The sequence below is a fragment of the Lepus europaeus genome, chromosome 2, assembly GCF_033115175.1.
Source record: "Lepus europaeus isolate LE1 chromosome 2, mLepTim1.pri, whole genome shotgun sequence".
NCBI classification, from domain to species: domain Eukaryota; kingdom Metazoa; phylum Chordata; class Mammalia; order Lagomorpha; family Leporidae; genus Lepus; species Lepus europaeus.
Genome location: NC_084828.1, coordinates 75,746,281 through 75,766,225, shown reverse-complemented (window position 1 = coordinate 75,766,225; position 19,945 = coordinate 75,746,281). Strand labels below are relative to the sequence as shown.

At 43.8% G+C, this 19,945-nt stretch overlaps 1 protein-coding gene across 1 annotated transcript in view; it reads left to right on the top strand.

Annotated features, from left to right (window-relative positions):
* The first annotated feature begins 570 nt into the window (after positions 1-570).
* Positions 571-19,945, top strand: part of B4GALT4 (beta-1,4-galactosyltransferase 4) — a 45,252-nt gene continuing 25,877 nt past the window's right edge. The window contains exon 1 of the mRNA XM_062208527.1: positions 571-661. The gene's annotated coding sequence lies outside the window, so the exon portion shown is untranslated. The remainder of the gene's footprint in view (positions 662-19,945) is intronic.

The window sequence follows — 19,945 nt, the reverse complement described above, 5'->3', positions numbered from 1 at the left end:
ATATCATGCAGCTTTTAATATCCTCTGTCCATGCTGGTGGCTTGTATGTGGTGCTCAAACTGAATGCTGTACCTATTTTTCCACTGACGTTGCAACTACAGAAACCAAATACACAGAGGAAATTTCTGAAGTGAGAAGAACACGTGATGCTTTTATTGGAGTAGCTAAAAGTTGGTTTTTGCAGACATCCTAAATGGTAGATGGCATGCTTGGCTTTTTCAAGGCTTTTTAATCATTGTGTTACTTCTAGCGGATCTCCAAGTTATTATGATTTGTATTATCAGGCCAATGGCACATTTGGGTACCCCACTAAGTCAGATAATTCTGTAGTGAATTATGGTATTTTACCACGAAGTGCCCAGCATCAAGCCCAACACTGGCGGAACGCAAGGCCGAGATGCCCACTCCTCCCCTGCGCTCCCAATGCTCCGTCCACCTCGGGCTCAGATCGACCCAGCCGGGGGTGCAGCCTGCCTGGCGGGGGGCCGAGCGCCTGGCCTGTAGGGAGCCGGCGGTTCCACGCCCACTGCCGTAGTCGAGCGGGAGGCGGAGCCCGTACTCCGGAGCCACCTCCCGGGCGGCGGGGGCGGTCCCCGGGGCCGCTTCACACCGCCTCTCTTTTTTCCCTCGGTGGTGTTCGTTCGCCGCGGCCGCGACTGGGGTGAGTACGCGCGCAGGTTCGGCTCCGCCGGCTCCCGGGCGCGCGGTTCCGGGGATGAGCAGGTCGTGCGGGGCACGCCGGGTGGCGGGCCGAGGTCAGCCGTGGGCTGGGGCTGGCGCGGCCTGGTCTTGGTGGCGCCGTCCTGCTGCAGCCAGAGCGGCGGCCGGGCGGGGGGCCTACGGAGGCCGAGGCTGGAGGGAGGCACCGGCTCTGATGCGGACACCGATGGCGGCGCTGCCTCTGCCGCCGGCCCCGGGACCCCGGCAAGATGCTGCCAGGTGAGAAGGAACCAGGCTCACCCCCAGATACCGCTTGTCGGGTCTCCCCTAGCCGGGCGCATCAACCCGAAAAAGCCCCTTCCTCCTGGGAGCCTTCTTTCTCTAGCGTTTCAGCTGATTAGCCTGGACACCTGCGGGTTCTGACGCTCTCCGAGAAGGTTAGCTCCCTAAAGGATGGCGGAGACTAACGCCCGCGGTCGGTCTCTGAGTCCATGCAGTGTCTGTTGATCAATATTTCTTGATGTTCTGTCCCTTATTAGGCAAGGGTTATTAGCTCTTGGTTTGAGGGGGAAAATCCTGGGGTTTCTGGACCTAGAAAAGGCCCTTGGGTTGGTAGCTCAGGGTGTGCGTGCACCAGTTTCAGAGTGTTCTAGATGGGAGAGGGCTGAGGACTAGGCGGCCGCCAGGGCACAGGTAGGCTCCCACAGCCCGTTGATGAGGAAAAAGAGGAGGAAGAAGGTGGTACTTTAAAGGTTGAGGAAAGGGAGGTGTTGTGTTTTTTAAAAAATAATTAAGGGAGGGCAGGCCTTGTGGCTCAACAGTTTAAGCCACCACGAAGGACACCTTGCTTCTCATATCCTGACTGATTCGGGTCCGGCTACTCTGGGATTCCTATCAGGTCCCTGCTAATGTCGCTGGGAGGCTGCAGATGACGGCCCAAGTACTTGGGTCCCTGCCACCCACGTGGGAGATCCGGATGGAGTTCCTGGTTCCTGGTTTTGGGTTGGCCCAGCGTGGGCAGTTGAATGCATTTGGTGAACAAACCGAACTAGGGTATGGGAGATCTCCCTCTGTCGTGACGAAGTCATTCAAATAAATAAATTCTTAAAAAATTAAGGAAAAGTGCATAATGAGACGCAGGAAGTCAAGGACTCTTAGATCAGGATGGATGGGATTCAGGGAAGGGTTGGAAAATGGGGATTTAAGGGAGGGCTGGGCCAGGGATGCTGGAATGCCCTAGGGGAGGAGATAATACTTGGTTGGAATTTGTCTTTTTGGAATTTTATCTTCTAGAGCCAGTTTGACCTTTCTGGAGACCATAAACCCCAGGAGCTTGCAGAAACTTTCCTATGCCTGCGTTTTTGAGAAAGAAGGTCCCTATCTTTGATGAGATTAAAAACACCTGCTAAAAAGTGCGGACCTGTTTGACCACATGATCTGAGGGGGAGTAGGTAGGGAGGGCAACAAGACAGCTGTGTTGTTATATTTTATGCCACTTGAAATATGCATTTCATATCTACTTTAAGCTGAGCTAATATGTTTTATCCAGGGATGCATGAAAATGATCTGAGAACATAACCATGTCTCTGAAGATCTTTTTAAAAAGTGTGCATCTCCTTAAAAGGTTGGGAGAGAGAAGTACCTTCCAGCTGCTGATTCACCCACCAGGGTACAGGCCAAAGCCGGGAGCTTGGAACTCCATCTGGGTCTCCCACGTGGGAGGCAGGGACCCATGCACTTGAGCCACTGACTGCTTCCTCCCAGCCTATGCATTGGCAAGAAGCTGATCAGGAAGGGAGCAGCCAGGACTGGAATTGCCACTCATTTGGGATGCCGACGAGGCAAGCAGCGGCTCAACCTGTTGTGCCAGGACACAAGCCTCTGGAGATTTTTCAGAGTGGGAACATCCAAATAAGTCAGTGGTGGTTTTCTTTTCTCTTTTAAAAGCAGTAAATGAATGATGGTTTCTCAAGCCTGACTGTATTGCTCAGAATTATCTGGGTTCCCATTAAAAATATAGATTTGGCCCCCCTCCCCACTTAGCTTTTGAAAGAAAAACTTCTCCATCTGGAGCCAAGGAATGAGTATTAGGCAGAGACCACAGGACTCACTTTCTGACAGCCTCTGAGGTTTTTCTTTTTATTAATTTCTAAAATTTATTCATTTGAAAGGCAGAGAGACAGAAATAGGGATCTTCATTGGAGCTGGAAGTCAGGGATTCTCCTATGGGATGTAGGTGCTTTAACCATTAGACCATTTTGGAAACATTAAAAGATACAGAAGTCAAAAAACTGCTCCCTGTTCCCATAATTACGAGATGATTCCTTCAAGCATCACACATATATTTCATAATTTGCATTATATCCGATATACAGTTTTATGTTCTTTTTCACTTAGTAGGTACTTTTCGATGTAGTTAAGTTCTTGCAACCGTCATTAGCGTTGTGCTGCCAGTTAAGCTGCTGCTTGTGATGCCATGTTGGAGTTCCCAGCTTCTCTGCTATGTGCCTGGGAAGGCAGCAGATGGTGGTCTAAGCAAACATTTGGGCCCCTGCCACCTATGTGGGAGACCTAGATAGAGTTCCAGGCTTCTGATGTTGGCTTGGCCCAGCCCTGACCTTTGCAGCCATTTGTGGTTCTTTCAACCAGTGGATGAAAGATCATGCTCTCCCTCTTTCTCTGCTACTCTGCCTTTCCATTAAGTTAATAAATAAATCTTATAAAAATCCAATGAAACCATACATTCGATTCTATGGATATACTGTAATTAACTACATTGAATCCCCATTGTTAACATTTGGATTCTTTTCAATTTTTGGTTATTTTAGTAGTGATAGTCACTTCTCTGATTCTTTCCCTAGAATAAATTTCCGAATGATGGAATCAGAAGTTACTCAAATGCATTTAAAAAATCTCATGTTCACAAATCCTTTTTAAAAAAGGATTTATTTATTTGAAAGAGTTACAGAGAGGTAGAGAGGTAGAGAGAGAGAGAGAGAGAGAGAGAGAGAGAAAGAAGTCTTCCATCCACTGGTTCAATCCTCAAATGACTGCAACAGCCAGAGCTGAGCTGATCCAAAGCCAGGAGCCAGAAGCTTCTTCTGAGTCTCCCATGTGGGTACAGGGGCCCAAGGACCTGAGCCATCATCCACTGCTTTTCCAAGCACATTAGCAGGGAGCAGGATTTTGTTTTTTAAAGATTTATTTATTTATTTGAAAGACAGAGTTACACAGAGAGAGAGAGAGAGGTATCTCCCATCCACTGGTTCACTCCCCAGTTGTCCGCAACAGCAAGAGCTGTGCCGATCCAAAGCCAGGAGCCAGGAGCTTCTTTTGGGTCTCCCACATGGGTGCAGGGGCCCAAGCACTTGGGCCATCTTCTACTGCTTTCCCAGGCCATAACAGAGAGCTGGATCAGAAGTGGAGCAGCTGGGACTTGAACCGGCGCCCATATGGGATGCTGGCACTGGAGGCGGCAGCCCCCAGGGAGCGGGATTTGAAGTGGAACAGCTGGGCCTCCAACTGGTGCCCTATGAGATGCTGGCACTGCAGGCCAGGGCTTTGACCTGCTGTGCTAGTCTTGCTATTGGAGTCTTAGCTGCTCCACTTCCAATCCAGCTTCCTGCTAATGGGCCTGGGAAAGCAATGGAAGATGGCCCAAGTACTTGGGCCCCTGCACCCACATGGCAGACCTGGAAGAAATACCTGGCTTTGGATCTGCCTGGCTCCAGCCATTGTGGCCATTCAGGGAGTGAACCAGATGGAAGGTCTCTCTCTTCTCTCTCTGTGTGTGTCTCTTTATCTAGAGCTCTGCCTTTCAAATAAAATCTTTTTTTTTTTTTTAAAGTTTAAGAATTATTTATTTAAAAAAAATACTTGAGCCATTGTTAATGTCTCCCTTCATGTGCTTTAACAAGAAGCTGGATTGAAAGCAGAGCTGGGGTCCTGAAACCAGGTGCTTGGAAATGGGATGCAGGTGACCCAAGTGATGTAACAAATGTGCTAAATGCCCAACATATCTTCTTACTGCCATCTTCGATAGAAGAAAAATGATCACTTCTGAAGGATCTATTGCATTCTTTGATTTTAGTGGTTCTCAAACCTTTAATGAATATAAAAAATCACCTGGAGAGCTTGTTAAAATTCCATTTTCTCAAGTCCCAGACCCAGCTGTTTGGACCCATTAACTCTGGAGCAAGGCCTAGGAATCTGTAGTTTTAATACATTCCCCTGTGTGTTTGAAAAAAGACAGTCTTGGAACCGCACTTTGAGAAATGCTTTTTAAATCAATATTAAACAGACTCAGGAGGTTTAGATTACTTGTCCAAAGCTGTTCATGTGTCTGATAATGAGAATTTGAAGTCAGCTATCTGTGTCTTCAGGGCCCTTGTTTTCTTGATTATTTCAGAATTTCTCAAACCTTCTCACTGATGTGTCCCTGATGACTGTAGAAAGTGAATTCCTACCGACCTTACTGTAACCTTTTAAGAAATAGCTGAAAATGACGTAGGGAACTTTTTTTTAATTTTTTTTTTAATTTTTTATTTTTTGACAGGCAGAGTGGACAGTGAGAGAGAGAGATAGAGAGAAAGGTCTTCCTTTGCCGTTGGTTCACCCTCCAATGGCTGCCGTGGTAGGTGCGCTGCTGCCGGCGCACCGCGCTGATCCGATGGCAGGAGCCAGGTGCTTCTCCTGGTCTCCCACATGGGTGCAGGGGCCCAAGGACTTGGGCCATCCTCCACTGCTTTCCCAGGCCATAGCAGAGAGCTGGATCAGAAGAGGAACAGCCGGGACTCAAACCGGCGCCCATATGGGATGCTGGCACTGCAGGCAGTGGCTTTACCCACTCCGTAACAGTGCCAGCACATAGGGAACTTCTAAGAAAACCTCTCATCAGAAATTGTGCATTCTAAATTACATTGCGTAATAAAGACTACGTAAGACAGTTTCAGTCATTTGCTAGTTCAGTTTGCTTCCTGTTTCCTGACCATCCCATGACCTCTCTGAGTATCACAGGGCCACCTGTGGTACTTACTGGCAGCTGTTGCCAGGAAGCAGGTGCCTTCTGCTCCAGTGTGGTATGTCACTCATGCAGGGTACATTCTGGGCTCCTGGGGGAAGGGCCTGGCCATGCACAACTCCTTTTTGAGTCTTGGAGGAGAAGCATCACTTTGGACTACTCAGTGTAGAGGAGCAGAAAGTGGTGGACCTGGCCAAAAGACAGTGCTCTTCAGTATAGATGGGTTCCACTGTTCTGAGAAAAGTGCTGGGGCTAGTTTTGGGGTGAGCCTTTTCAATTTTTAAGCTCACCCTAAGATGGAATTTTATGCCCATTTACTTTTTTCCTTCTCTATTAATCCTATCCCTCCCTTCTTTCTTTTTCTTGACTCATCCCTTTTTAGTAGTAGCCTGCATTATGGTGTATCCTTATGTATTTCAACTAGTACATCCTAAACAGTTTTTCATTATTTACCAAGTTGAGCACCGGCTATATGTCAGGTTGGTTTTAGGCACTAGGAGTATGAAAAATTATGATTCACTTTGAGAATTAATTTACTGCCGTATGTTGGTTTGGATTATACTGTGTTTTTTAAAAGTTTTATTTACTTATTTGTTTCAAAGGAGAGACACACAGAGAGAGATACCTGCTGGTTCACTTCCCAAATGCCCACTACAGTCAGGGCTGGGGGCCATGCCAAAGCCATGAGCCTGGAGCTCCGTCTGATCTCTCAAGTGGGTGGCAGGGACCCAAACACTTGGACCGTCATCTGCTGCCTCCTGGGTGCATTATCAAGAATGCCAGATCAGAAGTGGATTAGCCAGGGCTCCATCCCAGGCACTTCACTAGAGGATGCAGGCATCCCAAGTGTCTGCTTGGCCTGCTACATCACAACACCTACCCCTGATTTTAAAAACAGAATAAAGCAAAACTAATTTTAGATTTCTAGAAAAGTTGTAAAAATGGTACAGAAAGTTAGTTCCCCTAATTTTCCCTAATGTTAGCCTTTTAGGTAACTGTGGTACATTTATCAATACTATTAACTTTGAATTATAGACTTTGAAGTTCATCAGTTTTTCTATTGATGTCATTATTTTTTGTTTTCTGTTGCTGTTGAGGATTCTCCATTACATTTAGTTGTTATTTCTCTTAGTCTCCTCCAGTTTGAAATTGTTTCTCACTTTTTCCTTGTCTTTAATGATTTTACTACTCTTGATGACTACCAGTTAGTTAATCTGTGGAATGAATTTGATGTTTTCTGATTCTGGTAATGAAGCTTGATCATTGTTGGAGATCTGTTATGAGTATCTCTATTATAAAGTTACTGCCTTGTGGCCAGTGTTGCAGCTTAGTGGGTAAAGCTGCTGCCAGCAATGCTGGCATCCCATATGGGGGTCAGTTGGCGTCCTGGCTGCTCTACTTCCAATCCAGCTCCCTGCTAACAGTCTGGGAAAAGCAGTGGAAAATGGCTCAAGTGCTTGGGCCCCTGCCACCTGGATGAAGCTACTGGTTTTGGCTTGGCTTAGCCTTGGCAGTTGCAGCCACTTGGAGAGCAAACCAGTGGATGGAAGATCTCCCACTCCATATCTCTCCCTCTGTCTCTGTAACTCTACTTTCAAATAAATAAATACTTGTTTTAAAAGTTACTTTATTTTCCTTTGTAGTTACTAATTATTTTGGGGGAGTTACTTTGATACTATGTAAGCTCTGTTTATCCTCAGATTTTCACCCATTAATTTCAGATACATTGGTGAATATTGTCTGCAACAGTTGTTATTGTGATGTTTGCCTAATGGTGATTTTTCCCCCACCTTCCACTTTCTTATGAATTGGAAGTTGACTGTAAGAAAGAGCTGTTCTTTCCTTCCCATTCATTTTTTTAATCATTTGTGTAAGTATGGACGCATGGATATTCATTTTAATCTGTAGGTTAATATACAGTGCCAGCATTATTTATTTTGTTGCTCAAATGCTTCCTGTTTTGGCTATTTGGTCACTCTTTTAGTTGAAATGACTTATACACGTAAAAACAGACATATTTTTTCTCGTCTCTGCCCCTGCCCAGGGGACTGTTGCTCCTCTAGGATTAGGCAGTGTCATTCAGCTGCTTTGTAAAGGAGCTGTATCTGGGAGAATGAAAGTGGGACAATGTGTGTGCAAATAGTTAGCTTCCAGGAGCTCTGCATGAGTAAAAGGAGTAGCAAAATGTCAACCTATCCACCAGTAACCACAGAGAGGCTCAAGGGAGTAGGATTACGGACGTGGGGCTATGCCTGGCCCCCTCAGACACTGTCTGCCTGCAGATTATCAATTGGGCTCAGAGATGGTAGAATTCTTATATATTTTTTTAAGATTTATATATTTATTTGAAAGGCAGAGTTACAGAGAGAGAAGGAGAGAAAAGATTTTTCCATTCACTGGTTCACTCCCCAAATGGCCACAGTGAACCCAGGGGCTGGGCCAGGTCGAAGCCAGGAGCCTAGAGCTTCCAGGTCTCCCACGTGGGTGCAGGGGCCCAGGCACTTGGGCCATCCTCCGCTGCTTTTCCAGGTGCATTAGCAGGGAGCTGTATCAGAAATGGAGCAGCCAGGACTCGAACTGGCGCCCATAGGGGATGCTGGCAATGCAGACTGTTGCTTTAACCTGTTGTGCCACAGTGCTGGCTCCTAGAATACTAATTTTAATTTTCTGAAAGAAGATGACGCTTTTCTCCCTGATGCAGAAGTGCTTAGTAAATATTTGTAGAGTGATGCTTGGTGTCTCCTCACCCCTCAGGGTGATGTAAAAATGTGTGTGCTTGGAGATTGTCCAAGAATGATACCTAGCATTCATGTTGCTCTACCTTTTGTCATGGTTTATCCTTTTCACTAGATATTATTATTATTGAAACATTCAGGTGTACACAAAAGTATAGAGAATGTAAATGGGCCCTCAGTTACCTGTCACTTATCTTCAGTACTCAGTATTTCACCATTTTTTAAAAAAAGATTTATTTAAGAGGTAGAGTGAAAGAGAGAGAGAGAGAGAGAGGGAGAGAGAGATATGTTTCAACTGCTGATCTGATTCACTCCCCAAGAGACTTGGACTTCCAGGGATGAGCCAAGTCCCAGGATCTTCATCCAGGTCTCCCACATGTATAGCAGGAGGTCAAGCACTTGGGCCATATTCCATTAGCAGGTACATTAGCAGGGAGCTGGATGGGAAGTGGAGCAGCTAGGACTTGAACTGGTGCCTATATGAGATGCTGGATTTACAGGCAGCAAGTCTTAACCCGCTGTGCCACCAACCCCAATATTTTACCAATCTTATTTCATCTATTTCTATACTTTGGAGTGGGGTAGGGGTTAGCCAATTGATAAGCAAATTGGAAATACTAAGATCTAGGACAAGAATGAATTCATTTCTGAGAACAAGGACTTTAGTTCCCTTTATCTTCCTTTGTGCCCAGCACTATGCCTGAAGAGAACAGATACTCAGAAAAGACTGACTAAATTGAGGGGAGGAAAAGAAAGATGTGAAAACACTATCATTTTGTACTAACTCCAGCCTTCTGGAATGGAAAAAGGTGGTGACTCTTGCCCCAAACCAACTTCTTTTATGTTGCCTGAGTTTGTTTTGTAGTTGATTCTCCTGCCACTTTTTTTTTTTTTTTAAAGATGTATTTGAAAGGCAGGATGACAGAGAAAGGGGGATAGGAAAGGGAGGGAGGGAGAAGGAAAGAGAGGGAGAGGGGGAGAGGGAGAAGGAGAAGGAGAGAGAGAAAGAAAGAAATAGGAAGAAAGAAGGAAAGAAAGAAATTGATCTTCCATTCACTGGTTCATTCCACAAAGGCCACAACAGCTGGGTCTGGGCCAGGCAAATGCCAGGAGCCAGCCAGGAGCTGTCTGGGTCTCCTGTACGGATGTCAGGCGCCCAGTACTTGGGTCATCTGCTGCTGATTTCCTAGGCACATTAGCCCAAAGCTGGATGTGAAACGGAGTACTCTGGACTTGAACTGGCACTCTGATATGGGATTCCTTAACCAGCTGCCTTAAAGCTGGCTCCTCCCTTGTCACTTTAAAAAAAAGCTTAATTGAAAAGAAAATAACTCTGGGCCTGTTGTTAGAGTTCTGGGTTCTCTAAATTACTTAAATGTTAATGTAAATAAGTGTAATCTGGTGGCATTTTTTTCAGAACATCGCCCAGGAGTCATTTGCCCTAAATATAACTTTCCTTAAAAAAGTCATTTCTTCCATTATAGCAGTAATATGAATACATACTCACTGAGAGAAAAATGTGAAATTGCAGAGAAATAGAAAATAAAAATCATCTGTAATTCAGCATGCAATTCCAGAGATAACGTCATCTTGGCTAATATGCTGAAAATGTCTTGTCACTAATCACGTTGGTGATCACAGACAATAAATCTTTGTGTTCCTGGGACTGTGCCAGTAGTGTGTTTATGTATCACCTTACTAACCTTTTACAGTAATAAGTGTGATAAGCCTCCCCCCACACCCCATTTTGGGGCTGGAGAAATACACTAAGAGGGTTTACCTCAGTCATTTAGCAAATAAGCAAGGGGTGAGGGTGGGAGATACGTAACTCCAGATACGTGTGATAAACAAGGAAACTCCACCTTTTTTGGAAAAATAGATTATGTGTTTCTTTGAAATTCAGTGATAGAGAAGGAGAGACATGGAGAGAGAGACAAATCTTTGATCCATTGGTTCACTCCCCCAGATGGCCGCAATGGCTGGGGTTGAACCAGGCCAAAGCCAGGAGTCGGGAGCTTCTTCTAGGTCTTCCACATGGGCAGCAGGGCCCAAGCACTTGGGGCCATCTTCCACTGCTTTCCAAGCCATTAGCATGGAGCTGGATCAGATGTGGAGCAGCCAGGACACAAACTGGTGCCCTTATGGGATGCTGTCCCCACAGGCATAGACTTTACTCAGTATTTCATAACGCTGGCCCTAAAACTTAACCTTTTTAAAAATTATTTTTTATTTGAGAAGCAAAGAGAGTGGGAGTGCTCTGGCTTACTACTTAAATCTCCTGCAATAGCCAGGACTTGGCTGAGCCAAAGCCAGGAGCTGGGAGCTCAGTTCAGGTCTCCCACATGGGTGGAAGGGACCCAGTGTCATGAGCCATCAGTGCCACCTCCCAGGGTGTACATTAGCAGGAAGATGGAGTCCTGAGCCCAAGTCAGGTATCAAGCACTCTGATATTGGGGCACAAGGGTCTTAACCCCTAGGCAGCACACCTTCCTGTAGCCTCATTCTGAGCTATCTTCATGCTACCTGTTTGTGTAGTTAGTTTTGGAGAGGGCTCTGAGGCTTAGGGAAAGGGGTAAGTGATTATTATTATTATTTTTTATTTGACAGGAAGAATTAGAGACAGAAAGGTCTTCTTTCTGTTGGTTCACTCCCCAAATGGTCACCACGACCGGTGCTGCGCCAATCCAAAGCCAGGAGCCGGGTGCTTCTTCCTGGTCTCCCATGTGGGTGCAGGGTCCACTGCCTTCCCGGGCCACAGCAGAGAGCTGGACTGGAAGAGGAGCAACTGGGACTAGAACCAGTGCCCATATGGGATGCTGGTGTCACAGGCGGAGGATTAACCAAGTGAGCCACGGCACTGGCCCTGTAAGTGATTATTTTTAACTGGGCCAGACATAGTCTCAAGAAGTAGGGTTAGCAATGAAGGATTAATTATCAAGTGATCATTAATAATGGATTCTTGCTTTGAACAAATTTCACAGACAGCAATTTAGTAATGTTGGTTTATGAATAGCCATAGCTCTTTACTTCTTGCATAGGTTTTTTTTTTTTCTTTTAGAACAGTTTTAGGTCCATATTAAAATTGAGCAGAAAGTAGAGATTTACCATATACCCTCTGTCTTGAGAAGATTTTCAGTTTTATTTTATTTTTTCTTTATTTTTAAAAGATTTATATTTGTTTGAAAGGCAGAGTTACACACAGAGAAGAGGCAGAGAGAGAGAGAGAGGGAGGTCTTCCATCTGCTGGTTCACTCCCCAGTTGGCCGCGATGGCTGGAGCTGTGCCAATCTGAAGTCAAGAGCCAGGAGCTTCTTCCGGGTCTCCCACGCAGGTGCAGGGGCCCAAGGACTTGGACCATCTTCTATTGCTTTCCCAGGCCATAGCAGGGAGCTGGATCAGAAGTGGAGCAGCCGGGACTCGAACCGGCACTCATGGGATGCCAGCACTGCAGGCGGCAGCTTTTCCCCTGTGCCACAGCTTTGGCCCCTCAGTTTAGTTTTTCATGGATGCATAAAAATGCATATTAATAGGGTACCGTGTGATATTTTTGATGCATGTATACATTGTGTAATGTTCAGATAGGGTAAACATATCTGCTCATACATTTATCCTTTCTTTATGGTGAAAACATTAAAAATCTTTCTAGCTATTTTTTATTTTTTAGAAAAATGTACAACACATTATGTAGAGCCATTCAGTTGTGAAATAGAACACAGAACTTCTTCCTCTTACCTAACTATAATTTAGCACTTGTTAGTCTTTCTCCATCCTTACCTCCCCCAACGCTCCCTAGCCATGGTAACTACTGTTTTACTCTCTGCTTCTATGAGTTCAGCTTTTCTAGATTCCACCCATGAGAGTAAGATCGTGAGGTACTTGCCTTTCTGTGCTTGGTTTATTTCAGTTAACATAATGACCTCCAGTTCCATCTACATTTTGCAAATGACAAGATTGCATCCTTTTTTGTGACTGAATAGACTTCCATTTTGTGTAGGTACCACACTTCCTTTATCCATTCATCAGTGGATGGATGCTTAGGTTGTTTCCTCTTCTTGGATGTTGTAAATAGTGCTGCTTTAAATATGGCAGTACAGATAACCTCTTTGGCAGACTGGTTTCAATTCCTTTGAAGATGAATCCTGTATTCTGATTTCTGTATTAGTGGGAGTTCTCTTTGCAGATTTTTTTAATTTATTTATTTATTTATTTTTTTAACTTTTATTTAATGAATATAAATTTCCAGTGTACAGCTTATGGATTACAATGGCTTCCCCCCCCCCCCATAACTTCCCTCCCACCCGCAACCCTCCCCTCTCCCGCTCCCTCTCCCCTTCCATTTGCATCAAGATTCATTTTCAATTCTCTTTATATACAGAAGATCAATTTAGTATAAAGATTTCAACAGTTTGCACCCACATAGAAACACAAAGTGAAACATACTGTTTGAGTACTAGTTATAGCATTAAATCACAATGTACAGCACATTAAGGACAGAGATCCCACATGAGGAGCAAGTGCACAGTGGCTCCTGTTGTTGACCCAACAAATTGACACTCTAGTTTATGGCGCCAGTAACCATCCAAGGCTGTCGTCATGAGTTGCCAAGGCTACAGAAGCCTTCCAAGTTTGCCGACTCTGATCATATTTAGACAAGGTCATAAAAGACAGAGTGAGGATAGTAACCAATGATCCTAAGAGTGGCATTTACCAGGTTTGAACAATTATACAGCATTAAGTGGGGAAGAGGACCATCAGTACACACAGGTTGGGAGTAGAGCCATACAGGTTGGTAGAGTAGAGGTTATGATTACAAAGGAATGAGGCCCAAGTGCACTAGACAGGGCCTAGAACAAAGGACAGAGTCATTATTAGAGGAACTAAGAAAGGTGCTGTCTAAGCTACAATTAAGTTTTCTGATTGAGAGGCAAATAGAACCTGATAGAAGGGGCTTGATAATAATCTGGTGGGCTTTAGGCCTTGTAAGTTAAGAGGCCCAGACCTATCTATCTCTTCACATGGGGTATATCCTAAGTTCTGTGTTTAGCTGTCCTCCTATAGGTTCCTATGGACTTTTTCCAGCCACTTTTATTGTATTCAGTACTTTGGGATGGCTCTGTAAACAGATGAAGCCAATAATGTATTAACAGTACCAACTGAGAGAAAGTATGGTTAACTGAGGTTACTAACAAGAAAAAGCAATTCAAATCAATTGGCAATCTACAAAAAGAGTTAAAGATTTTAAAAGATATTATTAAAATTGCTATATTGGTCTATTATGCTATATTATATGTGTGTACATATTGTATGTCCACATGGGGAAATTTTATTAAGAGTTTTATTTTAAATGGCTTATAGATAAGATTGTCCATAAATTTAAGCTGCCAAAATCAATCAAAGATACATTTTAATTTGTGGGACCTGAATCTGTGTATCATATATTTTAGACTTGTTGGTAGAAAGAAACTAAAAACATTTTAGATGGTTGTGCTTAAGTTTACTGGCTAAACAAACTATACCATGTTAGATATTTCAGAGGTGTTTTCAAATACATGATTCTTAAAATTTATAGAAGGCATTGGACCTTCTGGTAAATGTTTTCTTAAGTTGTTATCTAATGGTTGAAACGGTTTGCTAAGTATTCATGTGATATTGCTATTGTCAGCAAGCGATCTAGGACTTGCTCCCTCATTTCTCTATTCTAAGCCCAACTTGTTCTTTCATTTCTCTATTCTCTTCAAGGTAGGAAACTAATTCTATTATGAAGGAATCTGTAGGATGCATAATTTAATCTTTAGACCTTATAAAAGAGATGGCTAACATTTTTCTGTAATAGCATAGCCAAAATAAGAACTTAAATAATAATCTCATAACTAGATTCACTTCGCCATCAGCGAAGTATACAGTAAGTAGAAAAAACCTCCCTTTCAGACCAAAGGGAAAGAAAGTTTTAAAGTGAGAATATAATTTTCCTCATGGACATTGTCTACCTTAGAAAAACTACTACAGAACATGCCTGTGACTATAGACTTGTAGTTCAGGCCACCGAAGATTAGAGATGGGAAACGGGCACTCCCTTGACTTGCATCCTCTGGTCTGCTTTAACACAAACCAGGAGGAAAAGAAAGCTCGGCATCAGAAGCAATGGGTGGCAGGCCTATTAATGGCTGATCTGTACAGTGATCTGCCCTCAAGCAGACCCAACAGGCCAGTCCACTGCAGTGGCTTTCAATGTGGTAAGCCTGGGCTTCAGCAGAAGTCAGCTTGTGAAGAGCCCTCGCAGCTCTGCCAAGAGTTGGATCACTGGAAATGGACCTGCCCTGGAGTCGAAGGATGCCCAGGTCAGAGCCACAGATCTTATTGGCTCTAAGCTGAAAAGCCCTGCACTCAGCCCAACTTCCAAAGGGACCACTGCAGCTGAGGGGATGGTCAAGTAGGGTCAGCAACATTGCAGGCAGAACTGTACATTTCTTGTTAGAGATGCCCCCTGCCTTTACCTGGCCAGCTCTCCTCCCAGGCCAGCCAAGTAATGAAAGTCAACAGAGTGCCTTCCCCTAGGAGGTTCACACCTCCCTTAGGATATACCCCATATGAAGAGATTGATAGGTTTGGGCCTCTGAATTTACAAGGCCTAAAGCCCACCAGATTATTATCTTTGCAGATTTTTTAAAAGAACTTCCATGCTGTTTTCCCTAATGGCTGTACTAATTCACAGTTTATTGGGTGGGTGTTAAGATCTCTAGCTGGGGGGCCGGTGCCGTGGTGTAGTGGGTAAATCTGCTGCCTGCAGTGTCGGCATCCCATATGGGTGCCAGTTTGAATCCTGGCTGCTCCACTTCTATCTAGCTCTCCGCTATGGCTTGGGAAAGCAGTAGAAGATGGCCCAAGTGCTTAGGTCCCTGCACCTGCGTGGGAGACCCAGAAGAAGCTTCTGGCTCCTGACATTGCGGCTCTGGCCATTGCGGTCATCTGGGCAGTGAACCAGTGGATGGAGGACCTCTCTCTTTGCCTCTCTGTAACTCTGTCTTTCAAATAAATAAATAAATCTTAAAAAAGTAAATGGACAGCATTCTCCCAAAAGCAATTTATAGATTCAATGCAATACCAATCAAGATACCAAAGTCATTCTTCTCAGATCTAGAAAAAATAATGCTGAAATTCATATGGAGGCACAGGAGACCTCGAATAGCTAAAGCAATCTTGTACAACTAAAACAAAGCTGGACACATCACAAGACCAGATTTCAGGACATACTACAGGGCAGTTGTAATCAAAAAGCATGGTACTGGTACAGAAACAGATGGATAGACCAATGCAACAGAATAGAAACACCAGAAATCAACCCAAACATCTACAGCCAACTTATATTTGATCAAGGATCTAAAACCAATTCCTGGAGCAAGGACAGTCATTCAACAAATGGTGCTGGGAAAACTGGATTTCCATGTGCAGAAGCATGAAGCAAGACCCCTACCTTACACAAAAATCCACACAACATGGATTAAAGACCTAAATCTACGACCCACACCATCAAATTATTAGAGAACATTGGAGAAACCCTGCAAGATATAGGCACCGGCAAAGACTTCTTGGAAAAGACCCAGGTGGCACAGGTAGTCAAAGCCAAAATTAACAATTGGGATTGCATCAAATTGAGAAGTTTCTGTACTGCAAAAGAAACAGTCAGGAAAGTGAAGAGGCAACTGACAGAATGAGAAACAATATTTGCAAACTATGCTACAGATAAAGGATTAATAACGAGAATCTACAAAGAGATCAAGAAACTTCTCAACAACAAAACAAACAACCCACTTAAGAGATGGGCCAAGGACCTCAATAGGCATTTTTCAAAAGAGGAAATCCAAATGGCCTACAGACACATGAAAAAATGTTCAGAATCACTAGCAATCAGGGGAATGCAAATCAAAATCACAATGAGGTTTCACCTCACCCCAGTTAGAATGGCTCACATACAGAAATCTACCAACAAGAGATGCTGGCGAGGATGTGGGGGAGAAAGGGACACTAACCCACTGTTGGTGGGAATGCAAACTGGTTAAGCCACTATGGAAGTCAGTCTGGAGATTCCTCAGAAACCTGAATATAACCCTACCATACAACCCAGCCATCCCACTCCTTGGAATTTACCCAAAGGAAATTAAATTGGCAAATAAAAGAGCTGTCTGCACCTCAATGTTTATTGGAGCTCCATTCACAATAGCTAAGACCTGGAACCAACCCAAATGCCCATCAACAGTAGACTGGATAAAGAAATTATGGGATATGTACTCTATAGAATACTATGCAACAGTCAAAAGCAATGAAATCTGGTCATTTGCAACAAAATGGAGGAATCTGGAAAACATCATGCCGAGTGAAATAAGCCAGTCCCAAAGGGACAAATATCATATGTTCTCCCTGATTGGTGACAACTAACTGAGCACCAAAAAGGAAACCTGTTGGAAGTGAAATGGACACTATGAGAAACAATGATTCGATCAGCTGTTGTCCTGTCGATGAACAACTTAATACTTTATCCCTTTTAGTATTTTTTTTTTTTTGGTTGTTCTACTTAATACTATTGGTTGAATTCTGTAATTAATACACAGTTATTCTTAAATGTTGAAACTTAACTGAAAAGTGATCCCTGTTAAATATAAGAGTGGGAATAAGAGAGGGAAGAGATGTACAATTTGGGACATGCTCAATCAGACTTGCCCCATATGGTAGAGTTAGAAATATACCAGAGGATTCCAATTCAATCTCATCAAGGTGGCATGTACCAGTGCCATCTCACTAGTCCAAGTGATCAATTTCTGTTCACAATTGCTCATAATGATAGGACTAAGAGTCAAAGGGATCACATAAACAAGACTAGTGTCTGAAAATACTAACCGATAGAATATAAAAAAGAGAGAACAATCCAACATAGGAAGCGGGATACACAGCAGACTCAGAATGACAGATGTCCTAAACAGCACTCTAGCCTCAGAATCAGCCCTTAAGGCATTCGGATCTGGCTGAAAAGCCCATGAGAGTATTTTAAGCATGGAAAGCCAAGACATTCTGGCGCAAAACAAACAAACAAACCAAACCTAAATGAAAGATCTCTGCGAGTGAGATCCCAGTGGAAGGAACAGGTCATCAAAGAAGGAGGTACCTTTCTCTGAAGGGAGGAGAAAACTTCCACTTTGACTATGACCCTGTTGGAATAAGATTGAAGTTGGCGAACTCAAAAGGCTTCCATAGCCTTGGCAGCTCATGACAAGAGCCTTGGGTGATTACTGACGCCATAAACAAGAGTGTCAATTTATTAAGTCAACAACAGGAGTCACTGTGTACTTATTCCTCATGTAGGATCTCTGTCCTTAATGTGCTGTACTTTGTGATTTAATGCTATAACTAGTACTCAAACAATATTTTTCACTTTGTGTTTCTGTTTGGGTGCAAACTGTTGAAATCTTTACTTAATATATACTAAGTTGATCTCTGTATATAAAGAGAATTGAAAATGAATCTTGATGTGAATGGAAGGGGAGAGGGAGTGGGAGAGGAGAGGGTTGTGGGTGGAAAGGAAGTTATAGGGGAGTGGAATCCATAAGCTGTACTTTGGAAATTTATATTCATTAAATAAAAATTTTAAAAAAAGTAAATGGACAGTATATATAAAAAAACTTCAATTCTTTGCATCAAAATAAATTTATAAAAATGATCTCTAGCTGGATGGATGTTCTTTAAGATCTTGTCCCTCCATAAATAGCTTGTAGAAAAACAAAGTTTGCAATCAAAATAATTTAGAAGATATTTTTATTTTAAAAAATTCAGTATTTAAGTGTCCTACAGTTCTGTGATTGGCCCCAGGAAATTGATGGCTTCTGTCACCATGAGGGAAGAACAGACCTCCAGGAAGACATCTGAATACAATCCCAAGGAAAGGGACAGGAAGGTGTTGGGGAGAGGCAGGAGGCTGCCACAGGGAACCCACATATTTTAGGGGACTATGCTGGGCGCACCCAGGCACCAAGGAGAGAAAAGAGGATGTGTCCATATGAAAGATGTGGCAGGAAGACTGCCTGTGGCACTGACCACCTGGGCTCAGGCCCCCTGTTCTGCCACTTACTAGATCTTGGGCAAGCACAGTCTCTCACAGGGTTGCCATGAGAAATCAGTTAATACAAGTGATTTAAGCCCAGTGCTTGGCACAGAGTAAGTGCACAGATAAATCCCTCTTCTTACTAGTAAATCACTCTTCTTACTAGCTGTTATTACTGTGTCAGCCCCGCTGCCTGTGCTCTTCCTAGGACGCACAACATAGCACATACTGTTGAATTGCACTCTGGGTGGGTGTTCTCTTCTGTGCTCTAACCTAAGTACCTAACCACCATTTACATTTGTACCATTGTGTTCAGAGAGAAACGTTTAGATTTCCTTCAAAAATTAACCTAGAACTAAATCTTTGGACTACTACTTGTGAGTAATGTTGAAACTCTCTTGAGAGTAGCTACATTGTTTTTTTTTTTTTTCTGCTATTTCTCCCCCACTTCTTATTTTTACGAAAGCAACTTTGTTTTCACTATAAAAGTACTATATTACAAACTACATAGATAAATGTATGCAGATATAAAATTGTATAATATAAATACCATACTATTCTAAGATGTAATCTTAAACACAATGCTGTGGTCCTACCTGTGTCTCTGGTATATGGACCTGATGTGTTGGGATTCTCTTGCACCTCTCCATCACCCTTCCCCCCACCTTCCCATTGTGTGATGTGCCCTGTGGCAGTGCCTCCTTGAGAATGTAGCATTCATTCCTGCTGTTGCGGGCTGTGTTTTTCTAGTCTCACAGAGAATAAGAGCATTTGATTTTTCTCTTATTTTCTCATTAGGTCAAAATATACTTCAATGACAAAGTTTCACATTTTGCTAACCTCCTCTGCAAGCTGTGCCTGAAAGGGACAAAGGGGAAGAGAAATCATGAGGGCTGTTTTTTTTTTTTTTTTTAATTTTTTGACAGGCAGAGTGGACAGTGAGAGAGAGAGACAGAAAGGTCTTCCTTTTTGCCGTTGGTTCACCCTCCAATGGCCGCTGCGGCCGGCGCACCACGCTGATCCAATGGCAGGAGCCAGGTGCTTCTCCTGGTCTCCCATGGGGTGCAGGGCCCAAGCACTTGGGCCATCCTCCACTGCACTCCCGGGCCACAGCAGAGAGCTGGCCTGGAAGAGGGGCAACCGGGACAGAATCTGGTGCCCTGACCGGGACTAGAACCCGGTGTGCCGGCGCCACAAGGTGGAGGATAAGCCTAGTGAGCCGCGGTGCCGGCCATGAGGGCTGTTTTTTAAGAGTTTACTCAGTTCACTATTAGGACATTTACAGTCAGCCCCCCCTCCCTTGTTTGTATCTGGTAGTGACTTTTGTTCTTGGGTGACAGACGGCATGGGTGATTACCCACAAGGAGCTTCTGTGATGTGTAGTTGCTTGGAAGCTTCTACCTTGAAACCACATTTTTTCTGATCTCTGAACCCTGAGAA